Genomic DNA, 26926 nt, shown 5'->3' with positions numbered 1-26926 from the left:
ACGCATCAGTCACATGCGTCAAGCAACGCATGTGACTGATGCAAAACAACGGAAATGTGAACCTAGCCTAATCTGACTATACCCACATGCAGAGATTCGCCTTTGTATACCGGTAGCTGTTAAGTCAGTTCACCATTGTTCTCCCAACCACTGGGGCACAGAATATTAAACAGTGCTGACATCCCAGCTTACACCTGCCGCAATGTGGCAATGTATTTGATCCCGAGGTCTATCACTTCAAGGATTCTGTCATTCTCCCGTTCCAATAAGTAGCAATACCTGGCAGATTGATGGACAGAAGGCTTCGCACAATCTTCCCACAAGACTTGATACAATTTATCAGGTTTTATATGGCTAAAAAAATTGCTTTCAGTCTGGCTTTTAGAACCTTCCCACATGCCACAGATTGGACCTAGGTGCATAGCAATGTCATCATTCGCAGATCTTAGAGACACCTGCTACTTCCCTGATTTACATAACCTTATGGCTTGTCCTTCTTGGTGTTGCAATTTTAATGTTGAGGAGTATAGCTTGATGAAGTTATATATGATAGATTTGTCAATCGTTTTTCACACTATGGAAACTAGACGTTTATCAGCAACAGTTTCTTTTTGATGTCTGCATCCAGTATTTCTTTATATTGTTTTAGAATTGTCCTTTGGCTTTGGCAAATTTCCAGCAACTTCACAAACCTTCCAACTCTTCACATCAGATAAAAAATGTATTAATGTTACTGCATCTTAGTTGTGGGATTTATTTCTCATTTCCATCCTTAGAAGAGTTTTCTTTTTCTATTGAACCCTCTCTAGGACATAGCGCTTTTTATATGCAGATTGGTATAATTATGCTTTGAAATAGCTTTGAATTCCCAATGGCTTAAACTGAGAACATGAAAGGGCAAATGTTATATCGAGCTAAAGGATTTAAAAGTGGCATGTACATCAATCCACAACGAGATATAGAAATGAGCACTTCTTTACCACTGATGTCAGTTTTTGACAGGTTATTGAAGGATCTTTCTAACCGCAATGGCTGCCTTAGGTTGGATGAAAACTCTGCCTGGGGATATTCTTATCAGTTTGTATTTTTCTTTTTAATACCAAAAGGTGAGTTGATGTTAAGTGAAACAAGAGGAATAGGCATTGACAAAAGCTTTAACGCTCTTCCCTAAAGAATGACACCTGGCCCCAGTGGTAAAACACAATGCAATCTCTTGATGTAATCACCTACACAGCCTGTCAAGGAAGGAATGGCAGTCTGCACTGGGGCTTTCCAGTTGGGAAAACATCTACAAACTCCAGACACCAACCTGGTGTCCACAGAGAGCCGCATGACAGATGAATGGTTGCACAGTGCAGGACGGGAGATGACAGCATAACAGACAGGTTCTTTGAGTGTTTGCTTAAAGCATTAAATAGTTTTCTTTATAAGATGTGATGAAAAGAAGGAAATTCTTACCTGATTCTTATAATTCCAAAGACCAAATGTGTGTAATACATTATGTACAAATTAAATAACAAAACCAAATATGAAGAATGGTAACATAATCGCACAGGGTAAACATACATTTTAAAAAAGCATCATTTTATCCAAGGAGTTTTATTTGTTTAATAATTTATGTAATATAATAATAATCATTCATTTATATAGCTCTATTAATTCCACAGCGCTTTTTATACATTGGCAACACTGTCCCCACCTGGGCTCACAATCTAAATTCCCTATCAGTAGGTTTTTTGAGTGTGGGAGGAGACCAAAAGAAACACACGCAAACATGGGGAGAACATATAAACTCATTGTAGAGGTTGTCCTTGGTGGGATTTAAACCCAGGACCCGAGCACTACAAGACTACAGTGCTAACCACTGAGTCACCTCTGCTACAGTTGAAATTACGTTGTGCAGCAAAAGAACAATGACCCCCCCCACTGTAACTGTAGACACAAAACCTGAGTGAGTTGCGTGATCAGAGGTGACATCACTCAGGCTATTTGCGGTCAGAGCTGAAGAAAGTGATGTAACCGCAAATCACCTGAGTGATGTCCCTGCTAATCACAAGGCTCATTGTCTGCCGGAAACTCAGTAGGCGGTCATTGTTCTGTGGCTGCATGCTATGAGTTCAGATATAGCCGAGCTGGAATCGTCGTGGAACCTCATATGGATTACGTCGGACCTACAGGGGTGTTTTGGGGGTTATTAAATTGGCGAAAGAGGGTGTTTTTTGTCTTTTATTTCAAATAAAGGATTTTTTCGGTGTTTGTATTTTTCTTTTCACTTGCAGATTAGTAATGGGCGGTTTATATACACCTCCAATTACTAATCTAGGGCTTAGTGGCAACTATAGGCTGTTATTAACACCTTATTACCCGGACTGCCACCACAAGAGGGCAATCGGGAAGAGTCAAGTAAAGTGCCGGGTTTGTCGTATCTAATAGATGTGGCAAACCTGGGTGGCTGCAGGCTGCTATATTTTGGGCTGGGGGTGACCCAATAAGCATGGGCCTCCCCAGCCCACAGCTGTTGGGCTTCATCTAGGCTGGGTACTAAAATTGGGGGGACCGCATACCATTTTTTAAATGTATTTATTTAAATAATGAAAAAATAAAAAAGCCGCATGCGGTTCCTCTTATTTTGATACTCAGCCAAGATAAGCGCACAACTGGGGGCTGCAGCCTGTAGCCGTTTGCTTTATCTGTGCTGGGTATCATAATACAAGGGGATCCTATGCCAAATATCTTTATTTATTTCTTTTTATACCACGATTCTGACCAGCATACAGTAATGGGATTGGTTGCAGTCAGACACTGTCACACAGGTTAGGTGTGCATCTGCGTGCAACCAATAACACATACCCTAGGACGGCCAGTGGGCAGTGAAAGCAGTGCATATGGATGAACAATAATGAGTTGCCCAGGAAGTGAAGGAGAGGCAAGGCCGCAGAAAAAGCAACAGCCACGATGGAGCCTTGAGAAGTATGATGCGTTTATTTTTTTTATTTTTGCTCGGGTGCCCTTGAAACAGTGATTTGGACTTTCACAGTCCAGATCCGCCCATCACTAGTAGAGAGCAAAATTCATGGTTCCATTGACCACAGCAAGTGTTCCAGGCCCTGAAGGAGCAAAACAGACCCAGACCATTAGACTACCACCAACATGTTTTACTGTTGGTATGATGTTCCTTTTCTGAAATGCTGTGTTACTTCTACCCCAGATGTAATGGAACGACATACAACTTCCAAAAATATCAACTTTTGTCCCATCGATCCACAGAGTATCCTATTAGATTGTGAGTCTCAATGGGGATAGTAGTGCTAATATATGTAAAGCGCTGTGGAATTCATGATGCTATATAAGTGAATAAACATTATAATTATATTATGGTGGAATAATGAACTGAGGCAAAAGGAGTCTACAGTTCTTTGGATGTTGTTGTGTTGGCTCTTTTATATAGATAGATAGATCTCAATTACTTTGTTTCTAATTAGTTCCATTTCTTTTGATCGTGGCATGATGTCTAGCTTTTGAGTATCTTTTGGTCTACTTCACTCTGTCAGGCAGGTCCTTTTTAAGCGATTTCTTGATTGAGAATAGGTGTGTTCGTTATCAGGCCTGGGTGTGGCTAAGGAAATTGAATTCTGCATCCCGAAGATTTGACACAGTTAGTTTATGTTTTAAGGGGGGAGGGGCAATCACTTTTTCCCACAGGGCCTTGTAGGTTTTGATTTATTTTTCCCTTAATAATAAAGACCTTCATTTTTAAACTGCATTCTGTTTACATGGTTTATCTTTGTCTGATATTTGTTTGGTGATCTGAAACATTTAAGTGTAACAAACATGCAAATTTATAAGAAGTCAGGAAGGGGGAAAACAGTTTTTGACAACACTGTAGATGAAATGGCTAGCCCAGGGGGAGGGTCCATTCAAAAGAATAAGAAATCAGGAAAACACTTTTTCACACCAATGTACATAGCTTCCCATGGACGGGTTCTATAGTTAGTGCAATGCACTTCTCTGCTCTTATTCCCATTGATTTCACTGATGTGAGGTAAGGTTTTAAGATAGACTAGGTCACTAGGACAACTCGGTAGAACTTGTTGCAGATGGATGTCTTTTATGCAGTTTTCTGTACCCCATTGTGGGAGCTCCTGAGGAACCCTGGCGGAATTGCATGCCGGGGGGAAACGCGTCGGGCAAGCAGTTCCTGAATTGAGCCTTCATATAGGCCTCCAGTGACTATACTGAAGTATCTTTGGTCTGGCGATTAGTCCAAGTCTGCGCTAAAGCTAAGTATTCCTTTAGCCTGAGGAAATATCATTTTATTATATTGGCGTTACATCACCTACGGTGATTTGGTTTTAGTGGGATATTCTTTCCGCTCTGATATCTTAATTCATGTCTCTATCATTGTTGGGCTGTTTTGAGGACTTTTACATGTGCTGCTTGGGGAGCCATTGTTATGCTGCCAGTGTAGTGTAATCTGACACTGCTGGGAGCAGTTTGATGCTTGGCCTGTTAGAGCGTTTGGGTAAATCGTGGCTGCTACATGCACAGCACTTTAATATCTGACCATATATGTGCTGCTATTGAGTGGAATGTTTACAGGCTAACTAGCATATGTGCATAGGGCTCCCTTGAATCACTTTAGCACTATTGCACTTTGTCCCCAAAAAATTGGGTATTGATTTTGTTTGAACCCTCCTCAACATCTTCCATGATAGAGCCTGTTTTGATATAAAACCCTGTCTCCGTAGAGTCATACTCACATATGTGCTAACTGATAACAGGCTCTACCCCTGACAGTTAATTCTTTGCACCTTTGTGTTATTTTGACAGTGCAGAAAAAATCTTTTTGAGCACTCCTATACTCCCAGACTAGCTGCACTTGTAACTTAGTGCAGGGAGAGGAGGGCGAGCCGACGTTTGAGCGGGGGCGCCATTACGTAACCTAGGGTGCCGACCTCCACAGGCTAGGTAGGGAAAAGTGTGAGGGTGTTTGACCATTCCCATTCTGCACTGCAGCACTTTTCTATTTATTTATATGTATATATATGTGTGTGTGTTTTTTGTCATATGGGATATCTATTTTAATCTAAATTAATTAAAAGTGAATTTTTAAAGGGTTTTTCTACGGTTTACACTTCTTTACTGTAAAAAACTCTTGAGTTGCTTTCACAGTACAATTTGGATCATTGTCTATCTATACCAGTCATGGTGAACCTTTTACAGGCCGAGTGCCCAAACTGTAGCCCTAAACCCATTTTGTTTTCCGAAGTGCCAACCAATCCTATTATGTAAATAGTTGATTGTAACCTTACCTTTGCCGTCTTCTCTTCTCTTCAGCATGGGGCATCACTTTTCATGCTTACCACACATTGAAGCTGAGCCCCTGCCCTTTCCAGACACAGCAGTTGGATTGATCTTTCTGGAAAAAATTGCACCAAATTAGACAGATTTTAGCATGGAATGCAATCAGATTTCACCCTGTAATCCACATCTACATTTCAAAGTCTGAACATCTTGAAATCCCATAAAGACATACAAGTTGCAACCCTCCCCTTTCATTGTGTAGTTATATCCCCCTTCCTGGGCCACTTCTGGTAAACATGTCCCCCATCCTGATATATAATTCCTACATTCTGGTATATTTGTCCACATCATGGCCCCATCCTGGTAAATGTACCCAATCCAAGCATATTCCCCATTCCTGGTAAATGTACCCCATCCTGGTAAATGTACCCCATCATTGTAAATGTATCCCATCCTGGCATGTTCCCCCATGCTGTTAAATGACCCCATCCTGGTAAATGTACCTCATCCAGGCATGTTCCCTTATCCTGGTAAATGTCCCCTTTCATGGTAAATGTACCCCATCCTGATAAATGTCACCCTTCCTGCTAAATGTTCCCCATCCTGGCATTTTTCCACATTCTGGCATGTTCATGTACCCCCATCCTGGCATGTTTCCCCCTATCCTTTCATGTTTCCCCCCATTCTGGTAAATGTATCCCCCCATCCTGGTAAATTTATCCCCCATACTGGTAAATGTACCCCTTCCTGTCATGTTTCCCTTCCTGCTAAATGTACCCCATGCTGGCATGTTTTCCCCATCCTTGCAGCCATGTTTCCCCCATCCTTGCATGTTTCCCCCCATTCTGGTAAATGTATCCCCCCATCCTGGTAAATGTATCCCCCATACTGGTAAATGTACCCCTTCCTGTCATGTTTCCCTTCCTGCTAAATGTACCCCATGCTGGCATGTTTTCCCCCATCCTTGCAGCCATGTTTCCCCCATCCTTGCATGTTTCCCCCATCCTTGCAGCCATGTTTCCCCCATCTTTATATATTTCTCTCTCTCTTTGCACGTTTCCCCCATCTTTGCACGTTTCTCTCCATCTTTGCACGTTTCCTCCATCCTTGCAGCCATGTTTGCCCCGTGCTCTCCATGTTTTCCCTTGCTCTGTATGCCCCGTGCTCTCCATGTTTTCCCCTTGCTCTGTTTGCCTCGTGCTCTGCTTGCCCCATGCTCTGTTTGCCCTGTGCTTTGTTTGCCCCGTGCTCTGTATGCCCCGTGCTCTGTATGCCCCGTGCTCTGTATGCCCCGTGCTCTGTTTGACCCGTGATCTGTTTGTATATGCCCCGTGCTCCCATGTTTGCCCCGTGCTCCCATTTTTGGCCGTGCTCTGTTTGTATATGCCCCTTGCTCCCATATTTGCCCCGTGCTGGCTCTGTCCCCCCACACCTTGGCACAGCCGCGCACACAGCTTAAAAATAAAAAAAAATCCTCACCTTCTAGCACTCGCTCCTCTGCTGCGTGCCACTGCATCCTCAGTCCCTTCAGATCCCGCACGGCCACAGGACGCCGGCGCCGCCTACTGACGCTCCTCCTCTCCTAGGCAACAAGCCTGCAGCCCAGGAGAGGAAATGTCTCCTCTGCTAAACACCACTTTGAACTGCTGGCGCAATCACACCAGCAGTTCAAAGTGGCTGATTGTGGCGACAGCACGCGTGCCAGCAAAATGGGCTCTGCGTGTCCAGTCTGGCACGCGTGCCATAGGTTCACCATCACTGATCTATACTATGAAGCACCATCCAATCAACTTTGCTGGATTTGGTTGAATCTGAGCAAAAATATAGCCCTGTAGACTAGTATTAGTATTAGTATTAGCTGCTTCTGTCTTCAGTCACATCATCAATAAACAAGTGACCCAATGTGATTGGAGGGTATACACTCTCATGCCATCACACTGCCTCTATCATGTTTTACACAGAATGAGCTGTTCCAAGCCTTCTCAATGCTTTCCTCTTCCCATCACGGTGGTAGAGGTTGATCTAAGCTTCATCTGTCCAAAAATAATTTTCCAGATCTGGACTGGCTTCTTTAGATTTTTTTTTAAAATTCCAATTTGGTCTTTGTATTTTAAAGAGGTTGTCCAATACTTTTACATTGATGGCCTATCCTTAGGATAGGTTATCAATATCTCATTGGCCCGTGTGTGACATACTTCAACTTAATGATTAAGTATTCTCAGCATCGATACCAGCAGCATGCAGCCAGAAATGCTCATTTCCAGAGCTGCTCGTCAGCTGATAGCAGTTGCAGTCTGGTACTGCACATCCATCTCCCATTTAAATCAATAGGAGGCACATGTGCAATACCCGGCTGCGGCTGTTAATAGAAGACGGGACAGCTCCTGAACTAAGCATTTCAGACCGCCTGCTACCGCTGTTGACGACGAAAAATACCTGATCAGTAGGGTTGCCATGTCAGACTCCGGCTGATCAGACATTAATGACTTAAATGACTTAATAAAGATAGACCATCAATGTATAGGTAGTGGGAAGCCTCTTTCAGGCTGATTAAAGGTTTACACCTTATGGGGAACCCTCTGTATTTGCTCTCATGCTGTCTTCTCTTTATGGTTGATTTAAGCACTGAAACACCTACTCCTTGGAGAGTGTTCTCCTTTTGAGTCAATCTACTGAAGGGGCTCTCTTCACCATGGAAAGTATTTTGAGATCATCCACCACTTTTGCCTTCTGTGGACGTTCAGGTTGTTTTGAATTCTCAAACTCACCAAAGCACTTTTTTTTGCAGAATTTACCAAACTGTTAATTTGGCCACTTTTAAAATTTTTCTGCTATCTCTCTGATGGATTTCTTCTTTTTTTCAGACAAATGATTGTCCCTTTCTATTCCATTGAGAGCTTTTTTGATCACATGTTGTAAGTTTGCAACAACAGCTTTGGTATGCAAATACCACACCAGGAATCAGCTCCAGATCTTTTACCTGCATCATGATGGGTGGGAATAGCCCATGCAGCTCATTAAAGATCATTTTAGATAATTGTCAAATTTTGGACCCTTGAAAAAAAGGCAACTACATATTAAAGAGCTGTAATTTGTAAATCATTACTTCAATTAGGATGTGAATGCCCTCAAATTAAAGCTGAGAGTGAGCACTTTAAGTGCATATCTAATATATAAAGCTGAATGTGTGTATGTGTGTATGTGTGTATGTCCGGGATTGGCATCTGCACCGTCGCAGCTACAGCCACAAAATTTTGCACACTCACACATCTGGCCCCTGAGAGCGTCATAGGCTATGTTGTAAAGCAAAATTTTAACCCCGTGCGTTCCAATTTACCAATCAATTTTGCCTCTATCTACATAATGTGGAAAAAGTGAAACGAAAAGTGTTGGGGGCAAATTGACAGCTGCCAGATGTGAACAAGGGGGACTTAAAGAATGAGAGCGATGGCGCCAAAGAGTATATACCTTACAGTTGCCAAGGTGGGGCCCTGACTAGGGGATACTCACCACACTCGGGGATATGAACACACACACAAAATGCGCCACACACTACCACGTACTTGAACACATATACCACCCTCAGCACACATTTCACCACACATACACCAACCTCGCCACATAACCGCCCTAAAACACACACAAGTCTGGTATTATGCTTCAAAAATAAAAATCTGATTATTAAGCAGCCAAACTACAAGAACAACAAATGAACCATATAGGAAATACGGCAGCTGTCAGTCACATGACCTGTCTATTTTGTGTATGTGTGAGCTAATATATACTGTCAGGTGGGAGGGCTTTCTGTTGCCTGGAGATTTATCAGGCTTCCAATAGCAACCAATCACAGCTCAGCTTCTATTTTGCTACAGTTAATTAATCTGAGCTCTGATTGGTTAATATAGGCAACAAAGGACATTCTCAGTATAACAAAGCTTGTGTGAGGTAATAGGATGTCAATTAGGGTATGTTGGTGGAAAGGCTGATGTCAGTCACATTACTTCTATGTGAGAGGATATAGAAACTGTCAGTTACAGACTATTTTTACCACAATAATGCCTCATAAGAAAAGGAGTTCCTTGGCACGAATATCAGCTGATGCGAAAAGGAAAGCTGCATTACGGGCCAATGAAAAATATGAAGACCGAGAAACAAGGCTGACACACATGGGAACAGCAGCTGCTTCCTCAAGAGCCAATGAACTTTCTGAGGAGAGGGAAGCAAGGCTTGCAGACAAGAAAACAAGAGCTGCTTCCTCAAGAGCCAATGAACTTTCTGAGGAGAGGGAAGCGAGGCTTGCAGACAAGAAAACAAGAGCTACTTTCTCAAGGGCCAAAGAACTTTCTGAGGAGAGGGAAGCGAGGCTTGCAGATATGAAAACAAGAACTGCTTCCTCAAGGGCCAATGAACTTTCTGAGGAGAGGGAAGTGAGGCTTGCAGACAACAAAACAAGAGCTGCTTCCTCAAGGGCCAATGAACTTTCTGAGGAGATTGAAGCGAGGCTTGCCGATATGAAAACAAGAGCTGCTTCCTCAAGAGCCAATGAACTTTCTGAGGAGAGGGAAGCAAGGCTTACAGATATGAAAACAAGAGCTGCTTCTTCAAGAGCCAATAAGTAATCTCAGCAGAGAGAAGGCCAACTTGCCACTAAGAGAATTGCTATTTCTTCCACCAGAGCACAGGAAATGGTTGGAGATTTGAAACATGCTGCCTTTTGTTACCAATCAGACATAAACTATCAGGATCATCCTAAAGTTCAGATAGGAAAAATGGATGTGGTCTGTATGTACTGCAGTGCCCTGAAATGGAAAGATGACCTGCCGAGTTTATGCTGTTCAAATGGCAAGATAAAACTTCAACCTCTCCTGTCACCACCAGATGCCCTAAAGTCTCTGATGACAGGTACCAGTACAATATCAAAGCATTTCTTGGACAACATTAGGAAGTACAACTCCTGCTTCCAAATGACATCATTTGGTGCAAAAAAAGAAATGTTTACAACAGGATTTATGCCGACATTTAAAGTTCAAGGACAGGTTTACCATTCAATTGGGTCACTGCTTCCATTACAAGAAGAACCTCAATTTCTTCAACTGTTCCTCATGGGAAATGCAGAAGCAGAGGCTCAGCAGAGATGCTCTTTAATTCCTAACACTCGCCTTGATATTGTCACTATTTTGCAGCAGTTCCTTCACTCCATATGTTCAACTTTTCAAGACTGCACTTGAATGCATGCCAAATGACGATTATAAGGTTGTCATTCGAGCTGACAAAACACCACAAGGTGAACATCAGCGACGTTTCAATGCTCCCACATTTGATGAGGTAGCCATCTTGATTGTAGGTAATGATTTTCAAAGCCGTGACATTGTGCTTCAAAAAAGGAACAATAGTTTGCAACGAGTAGCAGAAACTCACAGGTCCTATGATGTTCTGAAATATCCAATCATCTTTTGGCAGGGAGAGGATGGCTATCACTTTGGAATACCTCAGACAGATCCTACAACAGGCAACCCTTCAGGAAAAAATGTGTCTGCCATGGACTTCTATGTATATAGGATCATGACAAGATTTGCAGAGGAAAATCACATCTTGAAATGCACACACCTCTTCCACCAATTTATTGTTGACATGTATGCAAAGATTGAGAGTGAACATCTTTTATATATCCAACTAAATCAAAAGAAGCTAAGGGCAGAGAAATATATTCATCTTAGAGATGCTGTTGCAAATGATGCTGATCCAAAAGAGTTGGGGAAAATGGTTATTCTTCCATCAACTGTCACTGGAAGCCCATGACACATGCATGAATGAACACAAGATGCAATGGCTTATGTGAGGAAGTATGGCCGTCCAGATCTTTTCATCACATTTTCTTACAATCCTGCCTGGGAGGATATTGGAGGGCACCTGTTGCCGAGCCAAAAAAACAAAAAACAGTGAATCACCATGACCTTATTGCTCGGGTTGTCAAACAGAAACTTTCAAAAATGATTAATCTCATCACAAAATCACATATTTATGGTGAGATGCAGTGCTGGATGTATTCAGTTGAATGGCAAAAAAAAGGCCTTCCTCACGCCCACATCTTGATCTGGCTGAAACAAAAAATACCGCCTACCGAAATTGACAATATCATCAGTGCCGAATTGCCAGACTCTCAGATTGACCCATTGCTGTTTGACACCATCACAAAAAACATGATCCATGGTCCGTGTCGGAGTCTCAACAAAAATTCTTCCTGTATGATTGATGGCAGGTGTTCAAAGCATTACCCACGATCCCTGGTCCAAGAAACCCAAACAGGACAAGATGGATATCCAGTCTACTGGAGAAGAAAGCCAGGGTATGGCGGTTTCATAGCAAAGCTCAAAATGCGTGTTGGATCATCACTCCAAGAGATAGAAATTGACAACAGGTGGGTAGTGCCTTACAACCCTTTGCCCTCAAAAATCTTCCAGGCCCACATAAATGTCGAATCTTGCAACTCTGTGAAATCAATCAAGTATATCTGCAAATATGTCCACAAAGGAAGTGATCAAGCAGTTTTTGAACTTCAGAAAAATGGACCTATTATTGATTAAGTGGAGGCATTCCAGATGGGCAGGTACATAAGCAGCAATGAAGCTGTTTGGAGAATACTAAGATTATCCATTCATGAGCGCTACCCACCAGTTGTGCATCTGAGTGTGCACTTTGAAAATGGACAGAAAATTTACTTTAACCCAGAAAACTTGCAACAGCTCTTAACACCACCTAAGACCACCCTCTTGGCATTTTTTGAGCTGTGTCAACAAGACCCTTTTGCAAAAACAATTCTCTACTGTGATTTACCAAAGTACTACACTTGGAATGCCTCCAGAAAAACACTGGAACGGAGGAAACGGGGGTTTGATATTGAAGGCTATCCAGGGGTGAAAGCAACTGATACTCTTGGTCATGTCTACACTGTTCATCCATCAAATGCAGAGTGCTTCTATCTGCGCATGTTACTTCATGTTGTCAAAGGCCCTGCATCATTTTCTGACCTGAAGACTGTCAAAGGACATGTGTGTGAAACATTCAGGGACACTTGCCAAGAAAAGGACTTCTGGAAAATGATGGACACTGGGACATGACCCTCAGTGAAGCAGCAGCCACACAAACCCCAAAGCGACTAAGACACATCTTTGCTATTATTCTAACAACCTGTAGCATTTCAAATCCTCTTGAGATTTGGACAAAGTACAAAACTGATCTCAGTGAGGACATCCTCATGCAGATTAGAAGGGAAAATCCTCAGCAACTCATCAACTTCACTGAGGAAATTTTCAATGAAACGTTAATGCTCCTTGAAGATCAGTGCATAGCAATGTCAGGAAAAGCCTTACAGTTGCTTGGTTTCCCTGCTCGAATAAGAAATCCTGAAGGCATACAAATGTGTAGGGAGATTTTCATAGAAACAAACTACAATATTGATGAACTGACAGCATTTGTGTCTCAGAACGAGCCAATATTGGTACCAGATCAAATGGACACCTTTAACTACATTTTAAGTTTCAGTGAAACCAACAAAGGTGGGATTGTGTTCCTTGATGCTGCAAGAGGAACAGGAAAGACATTTGTAATCAACTTGCTCCTGACAAAATTTCGACAACAAAATAAGATTGCACTTGCAGTGGCATCTTCTGGAATTGCTGCTACGCTTTTAAAAGGTGGCAGGACAGCACATTCGACATTCAAACTACCACTTAACCTGTCTCATAGTGACAGCCCCGTGCGTAATATTGCCAAGGTATCAGGACTGGCCAAATTGCTTCAAAAATGCAGTGCCATCATTTGGGATGAATGCACCATGTCACACAAAAGAGCTGGAAGCAGTGGACAGATTGCTGTAAGACCTGCGTAGCAACAAATATATCATGGGAGGAGTAGTTGTTGTTTTGGCAGGTGACTTCCGACAAACATTACCTGTTATTCTAAGATCAACCCCTGCAGATGAACTCAATGCCTGTCTCAAAGCATCATACCTTTGGAGAAAAGTAAAGAAAATGTCCCTGAACACAAACATGAGGGTATACATGACAGGTGATGTTTCTGCTAGACTGTTTTCGAGCCAGCTGTTGACTATTGGAGATGATAAAGCACCCGTAAACTCAACCACTGGACAGATCACCTTCCCAAGCAACTTTTGTTGCATTGTGACTTCAATTGAGGAGTTTAAAGCAAAGGTTTTTCCAAACATCCAACTCCACTTCAAAAATTCTGGCTGGCTGTGTAAAAGAGCTATTCTAGCTCCCAAAAATGACAGCGTCAACAAGATCAATCTTCAAATTCTAAATCTCCTTCCAGGTGAGTGCACAACCTACAAGTCAGTGGATACAGTAATAGACCCTGTTCAAGCATTATTTTATCCAACTGAGTTCCTCAATTCCTTGGAGCCACAAGGACTTCCTCCTCACAACCTTTTTCTAAAACCTGGAGCACCTATTCTGCTATTGAGAAATTTGGATCCACCAAAGCTGTGTAATGGAACAAGACTCTTGATTAAGAACCTGTTTCCACATGTAATTGAGGCAACCATTTTGACAGGATGTGCCACAGGAGAAGATGTTTTCATTCCAACAATTCCTCTTATTCCATCTGATTTGCCTTTTGATTTTAAACGCCTCCAGTTTCCTGTTCGACTGACATTTACTATTTCCATCAACAAGGCTCAGGGACAGTCTTTGAAAGTAGTTGGAATTGATTTACAATCTCCATGCTTTTCTCATGGTCAACTTTATTATGTGGCCTGTTCAAGAGTTGGAACAGCCAAAAATCTGTTCGTCTTTGCACCTGAAGGAAGAACTACGAATGTCGTCTATCAAAAGACTCTCGAATAAGGAGTAGAAGATTACTTCACATTACTTGGCCAATTTAGTTAAATCTGTGTGGAATATCTGTGGTGTTGAAATATATGTTGTGAAATGCTTCTGTTAGCTTAGTTTTTGCTTTTTAATAATTACATCTCTATCTATTTGTTTTGTGGTTTTTGTGTGCAGAATACATTTTTGTTAATACATTCTATTTTGTTAACAGCAGCTGTTAACCCGGGTAGTACAGCTAGTTTATTGTATAATTGCATCTTGACTATATTTTGGTACACAGCCAAAATGCCAAATCTGGTATCATTGTCTACATATTTCCGTACCCAGCAATATATAGTATATATACATATATGTATGTGTGTGTATATATACAGTTAGGTCCAGAAATATTTGGACAGTGACACAATTTTCGCGAGTTGGGCTCTGCATGCCACCACATTGGATTTGAAATGAAACCTCTACAACAGAATTCAAGTGCAGATTGTAACGTTTAATTTGAAGGTTTGAACAAAAATATCTGATAGAAATTGTAGGAATTGTACACATTTCTTTACAAACACTCCACATTTTAGGAGGTCAAAAGTAATTGGACAAATAAACCAAACCCAAACAAAATATTTTTATTTTCAATATTTTGTTGCGAATCCTTTGGAGGCAATCACTGCCTTAAGTCTGAAACCCATGGACATCACCAAACGCTGGGTTTCCTCCTTCTTAATGCTTTACCAGGCCTTTACAGCCGCAGCCTTCAGGTCTTGCTTGTTTGTGGGTCTTTCCGCCTTAAGTCTGGATTTGAGCAAGTGAAATGCATGCTCAATTGGGTTAAGATCTGGTGATTGACTTGGCCATTGCAGAATGTTCCACTTTTTTGCACTCATGAACTCCTGGGTAGCTTTGGCTGTATGCTTGGGGTCATTGTCCATCTGTACTATGAAGCGCCGTCCGATCAACTTTGCGGAATTTGGCTGAATCTGGGCTGAAAGTATATCCCGGTACACTTCAGAATTCATCCGGCTACTCTTGTCTGCTGTTATGTCATCAATAAACACAAGTGACCCAGTGCCATTGAAAGCCATGCATGCCCATGCCATCACGTTGCCTCCACCATGTTTTACAAAGGATGTGGTGTGCCTTGGATCATGTGCCGTTCCCTTTCTTCTCCAAACTTTTTTCTTCCCATCATTCTGGTACAGTTTGATCTTTGTCTCATCTGTCCATAGAATACTTTTCCAGAACTGAGCTGGCTTCATGGGGTGTTTTTCAGAAAATTTAACTCTGGCCTGTCTATTTTTAGAATTGATGAATGGTTTGCATCTAGATGTGAACCCTTTGTATTTACTTTCATGGAGTCTTCTCTTTACTGTTGACTTAGAGACAGATACACCTACTTCACTGAGAGTGTTCTGGACTTCAGTTGATGTTGTGAACGGGTTCTTCTTCATCAAAGAAAGTATGCGGCGATCATCCACCACTGTTGTTATCCGTGGACGCCCAGGCCTTTTTGAATTCCCAAGCTCACCAGTCAATTCCTTTTTTCTCAGAATGTACCCGACTGTTGATTTTGCTACTCCAAGCATGTCTGCTATCTCTCTGATGGGTTTTTTCTTTTTTTTCAGCCTCAGGATGTTCTGCTTCACCTCAATTGAGAGATCCTTAGACCGCATGTTGTCTGGTCACAGCAACAGCTTCCAAATGCAAAACCACACAACTGTAATCAACCCCAGACCTTTTAACTACTTCATTGATTACAGGTTAACGAGGGAGACACCTTCAGAGTTAATTGCAGCCCTTAGAATCCCTTGTCCAATTTCTTTTGGTCCCTTGAAAAAGAGGAGGCTATGCATTACAGAGCTATGATTCCTAAACCCTTTCTCCGATTTGGATGTGAAAACTCTCATATTGCAGCTGGGAGTGTGCACTTTCAGCCCATATTATATATATAATTGTATTTCTGAACATGTTTTTGTAAACAGCTAAATTAACAAAACTTGTGTCACTGTCCAAATATTTCTGGACCTAACTGTATATATATATATATATATATATATATATATATATATATATATACTGTATATATACAGTATATATATATATATATATATATATATACAGTATATATATATATATATATATATATATATATATATATATATACAGTACACACCTTCTCATCTCTAGAACAACTGTTGAGAAGAGACTTTGTGCAGCAGGCCTTCATGGTAAAATAGCTGCTGGGAAACCACTGCTAAGGACAGGCAACAAGCAGAAGAGACTTGTTTGGGCTAAAGAACACAAGGAATGGACATTAGACCAGTGGAAATCTGTGCTATGGTCTAATGAGTCCAAATTTGAGATCTTTGGATCCAACCACCGTGTCATTGTAGAAAAGGTGAACGGATGGAGTCTACATGGTTGGTTCCCATCGTGAAGCATGGAGCAGGAAGTGTGATGGTGTGGGTGTGTTTTGCTTATGACACTGTTGGGGATTTATTCAAAATTGAAGGCATACTGAACCAGCATGCCTACCACAGAATCTTGCAGCGGTGTGCTATTCCATCCGGTTTGCGTTTAGTTGGACCATCATTTATTTTTCAACAGGACAATGACCCCAACACACACCTCCAGGCTGTGTAAGGGCTATTTGACTAAGAAGGAGAGTGATGGGGTGCTACGCCAGATGACTTGGTCTCCACAGTCACCAGACCTGAACCCAATCGAGATGGTTTGGGGTGAGCCTGGACCGCAGAGTGAAGGCAAAAGGGCGAACAAGTGCTAAGCATCTCTGGGAACTCTTCAAGACTGTTGGAAGACCATTTCCGGTGACTACCTCTAGAAGCTCATCAAGAGAATGCCAAGAGTGTGCAAAGCAGTAACCAAAGCAAAAGGTGGCTACTTGGAAGAACCTATAAGATAAGACATATTTTCAGTTGTTTCACACTTTTTTAAGTATTTCATTCCACATGTTTTAATTCATAGTTTGGATGCCTTCAATGTGAATCTACAATTTTCAGAGTCCTGAAAATAAAGAAAAGTCTTTGAATGAGAAGGTATGTCCATACTTTTGGTCTGCACTGTGTATATATATATATATATATATATATATATATATATTATATATATATATATATATATAAACTTTACTTTCTTATTTAAACACAATTTTCCAGAAGTGCACGGCATGAATAATATTTTAGTGAAGTCACAGTTTCTGAAGTTATTGTGGCTACCCATTAGTTTGATGTTTTTAAAGCAGTTTCTTCAGGGATTATAACATTAGCTTGAATACAATCTTTTAGGTTTATGAAATTAAACATTGACCTTCCGTTAAACTAAACCCTGAGGGCAAAGAAATGACTTGGATATGAGAAGAAGAAACTCAGTGTCTAATTGTTCCACAGTTAAGAATTAAATAGGACAGTAGCCAAGTCTCATGGAAGTCGCATGCATTTCCTTTCCACAGTCTGGTATGCAGTAATTCATCCTGTCTTTAAAATTAAATAAGGAAAATGAATTATGAACAGAAATGTATTACTAAACTCAAAAGTATGGTTGCAACCATATCTAGAGTTTGGTATTAAAATTGATCTATTTCTGCAGTTATACTTGTATATTGATTTCTGTCACTTTTGCCAACTTCGTTCATAATATAATAATATTTTCCAAAGAATGGAAGGCAATGACCTTGGATGGGATTTACCGAATGTTTATATAGTTGAGGGCATGCATATTGTTTCAGTCAAGACAGTGCTAGATTGTATATAATTCTACTGTTTGTGTAGACAGCAGACGTTTATAGCCTGGCTAGCCTTTAAGGAATATTTCCCTCTCCTGTCTTCTATCAGCTTACACAGTTGCTGCCTAAATAGTAAATCTGACTTCTCACAGTTTTGACAAATATTTGTCCCTTCTGGATGTCTCCCAAATTTGTCACTAGTTCTGATTTTGGAGTATGAATGTAATAGACATCAAGAAATCACCCAAGAAACCAGTTATGTTTTTTTTTAATACGCAAATCTAACACAGATTACGTGAAACCAGGCCCTGCACATAAAGTAGCTGTCAGCTAAACAAAAGTTTGTTTGTCAGACCACTACTTTTCTCAACTCCCCCATATTTGTTCTTTCTGCTGGATGAGAGTTATGGGGCCTCCATTTACATCAGATTGCTGGACAGTTTTCATTGAAATCAACAAATTTGAACGATTTTAATATAATATGTATAGAGGCTGCAAAAATTCTATTAACCTATTGATAATTGAGCTGGTGAGTAGGGATGGGCGACCCCCTCATCACAAACCGAGCTGTGGCATCTTCTCGGATGCCTCCTGGGACGATTTCTCTCTATGCTCGGCCTCGTTCGGTTCGCTTCCTTGAGTCTCAGGTACTGACCCGAACATCTAGGTGTTTTCAGCTCAAGTCCTGGGTTGTGCCTTCTGAGCATGCTCAGCCTGATAGTCTCAATTCTGAGACTAAGTCAGTGGTTCAGGCTTCTGAGCATGCTCAGACACTTAGTGCATCAGGTGTCCAGATGACGTGGCAGAATACCATTGGTTGTGGTGACATCACAGATGACGTGGCACGATCCCATTGGCCTAGGGATATCATAGATGACGTGGCGCGATCCATTGGCCCTAATGACATCACAGATTATGTGGCATGATCCCATTGGCCACAGTGACATCATTAGTGACGTGTGGTCACATGGAAGATCGCTCTTTGGTTATGGTTTGGGCGGGCCATAGGGATCTTTATCTTTTGAGCTGTCCTTAGGTTATATAAGTCTTGGGCACCCACATGGCCGCGCTCAGTCATCTTAATATGTGGTGCAGCAAGCACTTACCACATTAGTACAGGGCCAGACGTCGAAGTCCTCTGGGACTGATACAGGGTTAGGAGGCCGGTGTAAGGCGAGGCGTCGTGGTCATATCAGACCAGTTTAGGGTCAGTTGCCGGTTAGGCAGAGCTTCTGGGCTACACTAGTACTGGGTTCACTGGTGGTTAGCCGGTGGAACTCCACAGTAGTTCTTGATAGCAGCTACTGACCTCATTGACTCCTCTACACACCCTTTGAGTCTCCTCCATTGAGGGATGCGGTTAGTGTCCACTAAATACACCCTATTCGTACTGTGTACGCCACATATATATATTTGCTTCTGTGAAGTAACAGAAGTGATAAGTCGTAACCTGACAATGTGAATTAACAGTGCTTAGTAGAGTTTATATCAGAGCATCCATGTGATTTGTAAGACGAGATCTCAGACCTTGGCGCCCTGTGCAGTAACAGAGTTGCCATTACTATAGCTATACCTCATACCCCTCTCTGTTGTAATAGAGTTCATGGTATTACCTTTACTTTCCTCCCTTTGGGTTCTTTAACTCACTGGACTCTGATATTTAGTAGCATTTGCCTAGTTGCAGTTCAGTCACCTATCTACAAGCAGCAGCCATGACTTCTGATAGACTAATAGATTGAGAAATATGCCTATCAGCTAGCCATGCCGTAACACCCCGGTTGTTCGGTGTTCGGAAGCCGTGCCCAAACATTTTGCAAAGTTCGTGTTCGGTTTCTGAGATGACACGAACTTGCGTCCGAACACTGGACTTGGACTTTACAGTTATGGGATGGGGCAGGGGGGCTGTAAAATAAAGAATACAGTTAGTAATAAACATTGTCGTTATACTATCCTGCAGACTCTGTCTCCCGCCGCTTCTGCTTCCGATCATTGCTGTGCCCTCCTGGTAACCAGCACTGATGATAGGACCTTCCGTCACGTCATACCCATGGGACCAGTCACGTTGTATTACCTCATTTGTTACAGACCGGTCATATGGCTATGACGTCATGCTAGGTCCTGTCAGTGCATCTCGCCGGTGCTCAGCCAAGCATCTCAGTACTCAGTATACTCGACAAGCGCCGTGTACCAGCGAGATGCTCTGGCACATTCTCGGCTCCCCGTCCCTGCCACAGCTAGTGAATAGCGGCACCGGGAATCAGGTGAGATTACTGTTGCTATAGTAACCCACCTGTCAGGTTACTATTGCAATGATGGCAGCGGTGATGTCACCGCTTACCAACCCGCAGGTTCTGCTCACTCATTGAGTGATTAGACTGCACGGGGAGCAGCAGCGTTCTTCCTCTCCTGTGCTGTCTGATATAGCAGAGCTGCATGGGTTGAAGGAGAAAGAAGACAGAAGACCACGATCGTGGAGGGGTGAGAGGGAGTAATAAACATGAAGTCTCTAAGTGTGTCTCTGTATTTATTTCTAATAAAGTATTTTTTCTCTGTTACATAGTTACATATTTACTTAGGTTGAAAAAAGACCTAGCTCCATCTAGTTCAACCTTCCTCCACCAATTCTACATTTTGTCCCTAAGTCACTTATAACCAACAATGTTGTATGTACTGAGGAAATCACCCAGCCCTTTTTAAAAAGCTGTTATAGTATCTGCCATTACTACCTCTTGTGGTAAGACATGCCATAGTCTCACTGCTCTAACTGTAAAGAACCCTTTCCTATTTAGCTGCCGGAATCACTTTTTTTCCACCCCCAGTGTATGCCCCCTGGTCCTTAGCATTGTCTTTGGAAGAAATAAATCATGTGCCAGTCCTTTATATTGACCACACATGTATTTATAAATATAAATGAGATCTCCTCTGAGACATCGTTTTTGTAGGCTAAACATATCTAACTTTTTCAACCTGTCATCATATGGGAGGCCTTCCAGTCCTTGTCTAGTTAGCTGCCTTTGAACTGACTCTAACTTTTGAATGTCCTTTTTAAAATGTGGAGCCCAAAACTGGATCCCATAATCCAGATGTGACCTTACAAGTGATTTATAGAGGGGTAACAATACGTTGGTATCACGAGATCTAATCTCTCTTTTTATACACCCTCAAATCTTGTTTGCTTTAGCAGCTTCAGCTTGACATTGAGTACTGCTGCTCAGCTTATTTGTAATAAGAATACCCAAGTCCTTCTTCTGTTCTTTAGTCCCGAGTTTACTTCCATTTAATGTATACGTAGCTATACGATTACTCCGTCCTAGGAGCATTACTTTACATTTATCAACATTAAATCTCATTTGCCAAGTATCTGCCCATTCTGACATCTTATCCAGATCTTTTTGTAATATTGTACTATCAAGGTCAGTTTTTAATGTCTTACATAGTTTGGTGTCATCAGCAAAGACTGACACTTTACTATCAATCCCATCCACAAGGTCATTAATAAAGAGATTAAAAAGAATCGGTCCTAGCACAGATCCCTGTGGCACCCCACTGCTTACTATAGCCCATTTAGAGAATGTACCATATACTGTATTAGTACTCTTTGTTTCCTATCTTTTAGTCAATTCCTTACCCAATTGCATAGTTTCCCCTAGCCCTTGCTTCTGGAGGTTTAGTATAAGGCTATTATGTGGTACAGTATCAAATGCCTTTGCAAAGTCTAAATAAATCACATCAGCTGCATTACCAATATCCAGATTGGCACTTACCCCCTCATAGAACCCTGTGTGGTGTCTTTCTTTTAACCGTTTATTGTAGATTCTTAATGGCCAGATCAAACTTGCCTGACATTAAGAATCTCTAGCTTAATACTAGCTAGTAAAACAAAGCTAGCATTAACCCCTTATTAGCCAGGGCTGCTGGAAGAGTTGGATACAGTGCCAGAAGATGGCGCTTCTATGAAAGCACCATTTTCTGGGGAGGCTGCGGACTGCAATTGGCAGAGGGGGGGCCCAGAAAGCTTGAGCTAACCTGTGCTGCGGATTCCAATTCCAATCTGCCTAGTTGTACCTGGCTGAACACAAAAATTGAGCAAAGCCCATGTGGTTTTTTTTTTAATTATTTCATGAAATTCATTAAATAATTAAAAAAAGGGTTTCCCTATTTTTTTGGTTCCCAGCTAGGTACAAATAGGCAGCTGGGGGTTGGAGGCAACCCGTACCTGCCTGTTGTACCTGGCTAGCATACAAAAAATGGCGAAGCCCACGTCATTTTTGTTTAGTTTTTTGGCAAAAAACGTAAAAAAAAAAAAAGGCTTCCCTGGATTTTCCATTGCCAGTGAAGGTAACACCAAGCAGTGGGGGTTAGCAGCCAGTAGCTTCTTGGATTACCCTTAGCTAGCAATGGAAAATGCAGTGGGAGCTCACACATATTTTTTTTAATTATTTATTTAAATAACTAAAAAAAAATGGGCTTCCCTGTATTTTGATTGCCTGACATCACAGTACTATAAAAATAAATAAATCATTAAAAAAAAGACGTAGCGTTCTGCGGTATTTTTTATTTTCAGCGCAGATAAAGCAGACGGCTAGGGGCTGCCATCCAATCTGCCTGATTTACCTTGGCTGGCAATCAAAATACAGGGAAGCCCATTTTTTTTACTTAAAAAAATAATTAAATTAAAAAAATGCATGGGCTCCCGCCGTATTTTGATCTCCAGTAAGGTAAAGCCCGGCAGCTGGGGGCTGGGATTCTCGCAGCCTGCAGCCGCCCCTGGAAATGGAGCATTGTTTCTTAGCGCCATTTCCAGGCGCTATACCCGGCTCATCTAGCGGCCATGATGGCTGTGGCTCGCTGGGTAATAAAGGGGTTAATACCAGGTTTTTATTCTCAGATGGTACTAAGTCCGAAATTCATTGTCTCACGCCAAATTAGACATGGCCACCATGAATTTCTAGGAAACAGTAAAAAAAAAAAACACAACACAGAGAAAAATATTTTATTAGAAATAAAACAAAAAAAACATTTAGAGACTCCATCTTTTTTATAAAAAAATTCTTAGTCTGACGTAATACACAGTGACAGCAAAGTCAACTCTGCTTCATCACTGTGCAAAGACAGTGTCTATACACAGTGAGAAGCAAAGCGCAATGTCAACTCTGCTTCATCACTGTGCACAGACAGTCTATACACAGTGAGAAGCAAAGCGCAAAGTCAACTCTGCTAAATCAATGTGCACAGACAGTCTATACAGAGTGAGAATGAAAGTGCAATGTCAACTCTGCTTCATCAATGTGCACAGACACAGTCCATACATAGTGAGAAGCAAAGCGCAAAGTCAACTCTGCTTCATCAATGTGCACAGACACAGTCCATACATAGTGAGAAGCAAAGCGCAATGTCAACTCTGCTTCATCTATGTGCACAGACAGTGTCTATACACAGTGAGAAGCAAAGCGCAAAGTCAACTCTGCTTCATCACTATGCACAGAGAGTGTCTATACACAGTGAGAAGCACAGAGAGCCATTTCAGATCGTCTACATCACTCTGGACAGCACCATTTTTCTGGGGCGGCTGCGGACTGCAATTGGCAGCAGGGGGGCCCAGAAAGCTTGGGCTGATGAGGGGATAATTGCACTTACGTCTCACATTGCATCACCCCACTCTCCCAACAGGAGCGCTTCAGCTGTGGAAATACATGCATCTGACCCGCTGTCGTCGGGAGATTGTGCGCTGTGATGCTATGACACTTGCATCATGGCACACCAGGACCTTTAATGACATCATACTCACGTGATTAGTCTGTAGCCAATAAGGTAATACAAAATTCACACGTGACTGGTCACATGGGTATTATGCCACGGTCACGGCAGGTTCTTTTAGCCAGAGGTGCTTACCCGGGGGAACAGCAATGATCAGACGGACGCAGAAGCAAAAGCGCTGGGAGACAGAGTCTGCAGGACGCGTCTCGGGACCTGTAAGTATGATCATATTTTTTTTTAATAATGTGCTTTTTATTTAACAGCCCCTGGACCTGAACTGTAACACGAACTGTAACACGAACGTCTCAGAAAGCTTGTGTTCGGGGTTGTGTGCACGAACACCATGTGTTCGGTATAGACCCCTAACTTTACAGTTTGGGTTCGCTCATCCCTACTGGTGAGTTTTGGATAAATTTTAAGATGGGGAGAAAAATTACTGTAACATTTCTTATCTGTAGTGAAGCAATAAAGTGAGCTAATAAAAATATATCCTTTGTTTCTCCTGTCTTTTACTATTACGGGACAGTCAAGCTGCCTCTATGTACTTTAGATTGTCGCCAAGACCTGTTGACATTGGTTCGATTTCTAGACAGAAATTTTAAATTTATCGTCAGCTTAACAACCACACTACATTATAGCAGCAAAATTGTGAATTCTTTAATAAATTATACAGTATGTAGGTGTAACTAAATTCTCCTGTGCCCCAAATTAACAAAGCCCCCCACCTACCATGTGCCAGTTATAAAAAGGTGCCTTGTTATGTGATGTGTAGAGATGAGCGATGTTTGAATTGAACAGTTCGCCAATTTCAAATTCGAGTTGTTTTGGGCGATGTTCGAGTCGTTCGACGAACTCGAACGATTTGCTTAACGTTCGACCGTTCGAGTAACTGTTCGATAACGGTTCGATCACCAAAAGCATAGCTAGTTACTAGCTGGCTTTTAACTGTAATACTGTCAGTCACTGTTAATAATGATATTATCAAAATTCAGAGTATAGTGTGCGGGGGGGGACGGGGTTTAGATCACTGCTGCTGAGTGCTGAAAGAATGGCGATCGCCATTTGTTTTTCCTAACCGCGCGTACAGTGGGGCGGGCCAGGCTGTCAGCCAATCACAGGCACACACAACAAAGTGGATTTTTGCCAGAAAAGCAAGGGCATGTTTCATTGGCTGTGCATGTCACATTTCCTTGCCCTATAAGACCCGGCCATTTTCCCCATCGCCCCCATTATCTCAGTGCTGCGTGTGTGTTTCAGTCACTGCTCCCGCTGCTGCTGCTGTGGGCGCTATACACTTAAAAAGTGAAATCTACACATCGGTTTACGGATTAGGGACTTCTTGTAATTTCAGCCCTTTTCAGGGCTACATTAGAACAGTTCATAGCCATTTTTGCTAGTCAGGTCTGTGCCAGAGCTGTGCAAGGGTTTTTCACAGCATCTGTCTAAATCAGCTCAGACAATTCCTTGGGGCATAGTGTCAGTGTCTGTGATAGTCAGTAACCTACCACTGCTGTCAAGAAAACTACACCCCCTCTCCATTTCTACTAGCCAATTTTTAACTGGAGGTAGTCCAGGCAATTCTTTGGGGCATATTATCAGTGTCTGTGATAGTCAATGACCTACCACTGCTGTCAAGAAATCTACACCACCTCTCCATTTCTGCTAGACAATTTGTAACTGCAGGTAGTCCAGGCAATTCTTTGGTGCATAGTATCAGTGTCTGTGATAGTCAGTAACCTACCACTGCTGTCAAGAAAGCTACACCACCTCTCCATTTCTACTAGCCAAATTGTAACTGCAGGTAGTTCAGGCAATTCTTTGGGGCATATTATTAGTGTCTGTGATAGTCAGTGATGTACCACTGCTGTCAAGAAAGCTCCACCACCTCTCCATTTCAACTAGCCAAATTTTAACTGTAGGTAATCCAGGCAATTATTTGGGGCATAGTATCAGTATCTATGATAGTCAGTGACGTACCACTGCTGTCAAGAAAGCTACACCACCTCTCCATTTCTACTAGCCAAATTGTAACTGCAGGTAGTCCAGGCAATTCTTTGTGGCATAGTATCAGTGTCTGTGATAGTCAGTGACGTACCACTGCTGTCAAGAAAGCTACACCACTTCTCTATTTCTACTAGCCAAATTGTAACTGCAGGTAGTCCAGGCAATCCTTTGGGGCATAGTATCAGTGTCTGTGATAGTCAGTGACGTACCACTGCTGTCAAGAAAGCTACACCACCTCTCCATTTCTACTAGCCAAATTTTAACTGCAGGTAGTCCAGGCAATTCTTTGGGGCATAGTGTCAGTGTCTGTGACAGTCAGTAATGTACTACTGCTGTCAAGAAAGCTCCACCACCTTTCCATTTCTACTATCCAATTTTTAACTGCAACAAACAGTTTCCAATTTGTTCACAAACAAAATGAGTGGCAAAAGGCCAGATGCTGGTGGAAAGGGGAACAGGCGTGTTGGAAAGGGAAAAAAATGTTTGTTTCCGTGGGGTAGGTGGTAAAGCAACAGTAACATCTGCTGAAGAAAGACTATCTTCCAGCCAAAGTAAGATGTCTACTACTTTCCGTGGACAATCTGATATGATCCCTTTGTTACGGAAACGACCATTGCTACCAAAGGTAGATGAGGCACAAAAACAGCAGATGCTTGAAGGATCTCAAGTGCTCCATCAAGTGGCCTCTCCTCCACCTCAACTTCAACATCCCAAAGATTGCAGTTCTCTGAGTTGTCACCCCAATTGCACTTGCTTTCTACCAGCTCTCAAGTCTCCACTCGCCCTGCAGAGCATGGGGTAACAGAGATGGTTGAGCCTGCAGAGCTGTTTAGTCACACTATAGCCTGGGAATCAGAGGTCTGCTCCAAAGCTGCAGTGAGTCCAGACAAGGAAATAATCTGCACTGATGCCCAGAAGCTTTGTGAGTCAGATTCAGGCCCAGATGAAGAAAGTTAAGAGCATAATGTAGACCCTCATTCCCAAACTGTAACGCCTCTTGGTGGATACAATCAGGAACATGGTGATGATGATGAGACTCAGATTCCTGATTAGAATGACAACTTAAGTATTCGGTCAGGGCAGGAAGAGGTTGGCTCTGAGGATGAGGGGAGTGCAAACACACAGTGTGATGATGAGGTTGTAGATCCCGCTTACTCTCAACCCACAGTCAGGTAGTTGATGAGGTCAGAAGGGGTGGAGGATGCTACTGACGACGAGGTTAGGTTGCGCCTTCCTGAACAGAGACAGAGTACTAGAAGCATGTCAACAACTGCATCCT

At 42.1% G+C, this 26926-nt stretch overlaps 1 pseudogene; it reads left to right on the top strand.

The window, feature by feature from the left end:
* Nucleotides 1-14168, top strand: part of LOC142295396 (uncharacterized) — a 64982-nt pseudogene extending 50814 nt beyond the window's left edge.
* The last annotated feature ends 12758 nt before the right edge of the window (nt 14169-26926 follow it).

The sequence above is a fragment of the Anomaloglossus baeobatrachus genome, chromosome 1, assembly GCF_048569485.1.
Source record: "Anomaloglossus baeobatrachus isolate aAnoBae1 chromosome 1, aAnoBae1.hap1, whole genome shotgun sequence".
NCBI lineage: Eukaryota > Metazoa > Chordata > Amphibia > Anura > Aromobatidae > Anomaloglossus > Anomaloglossus baeobatrachus.
Note: the sequence above shows the minus strand (reverse complement) of the source record. Positions and strands in the feature narration are given on the sequence as shown.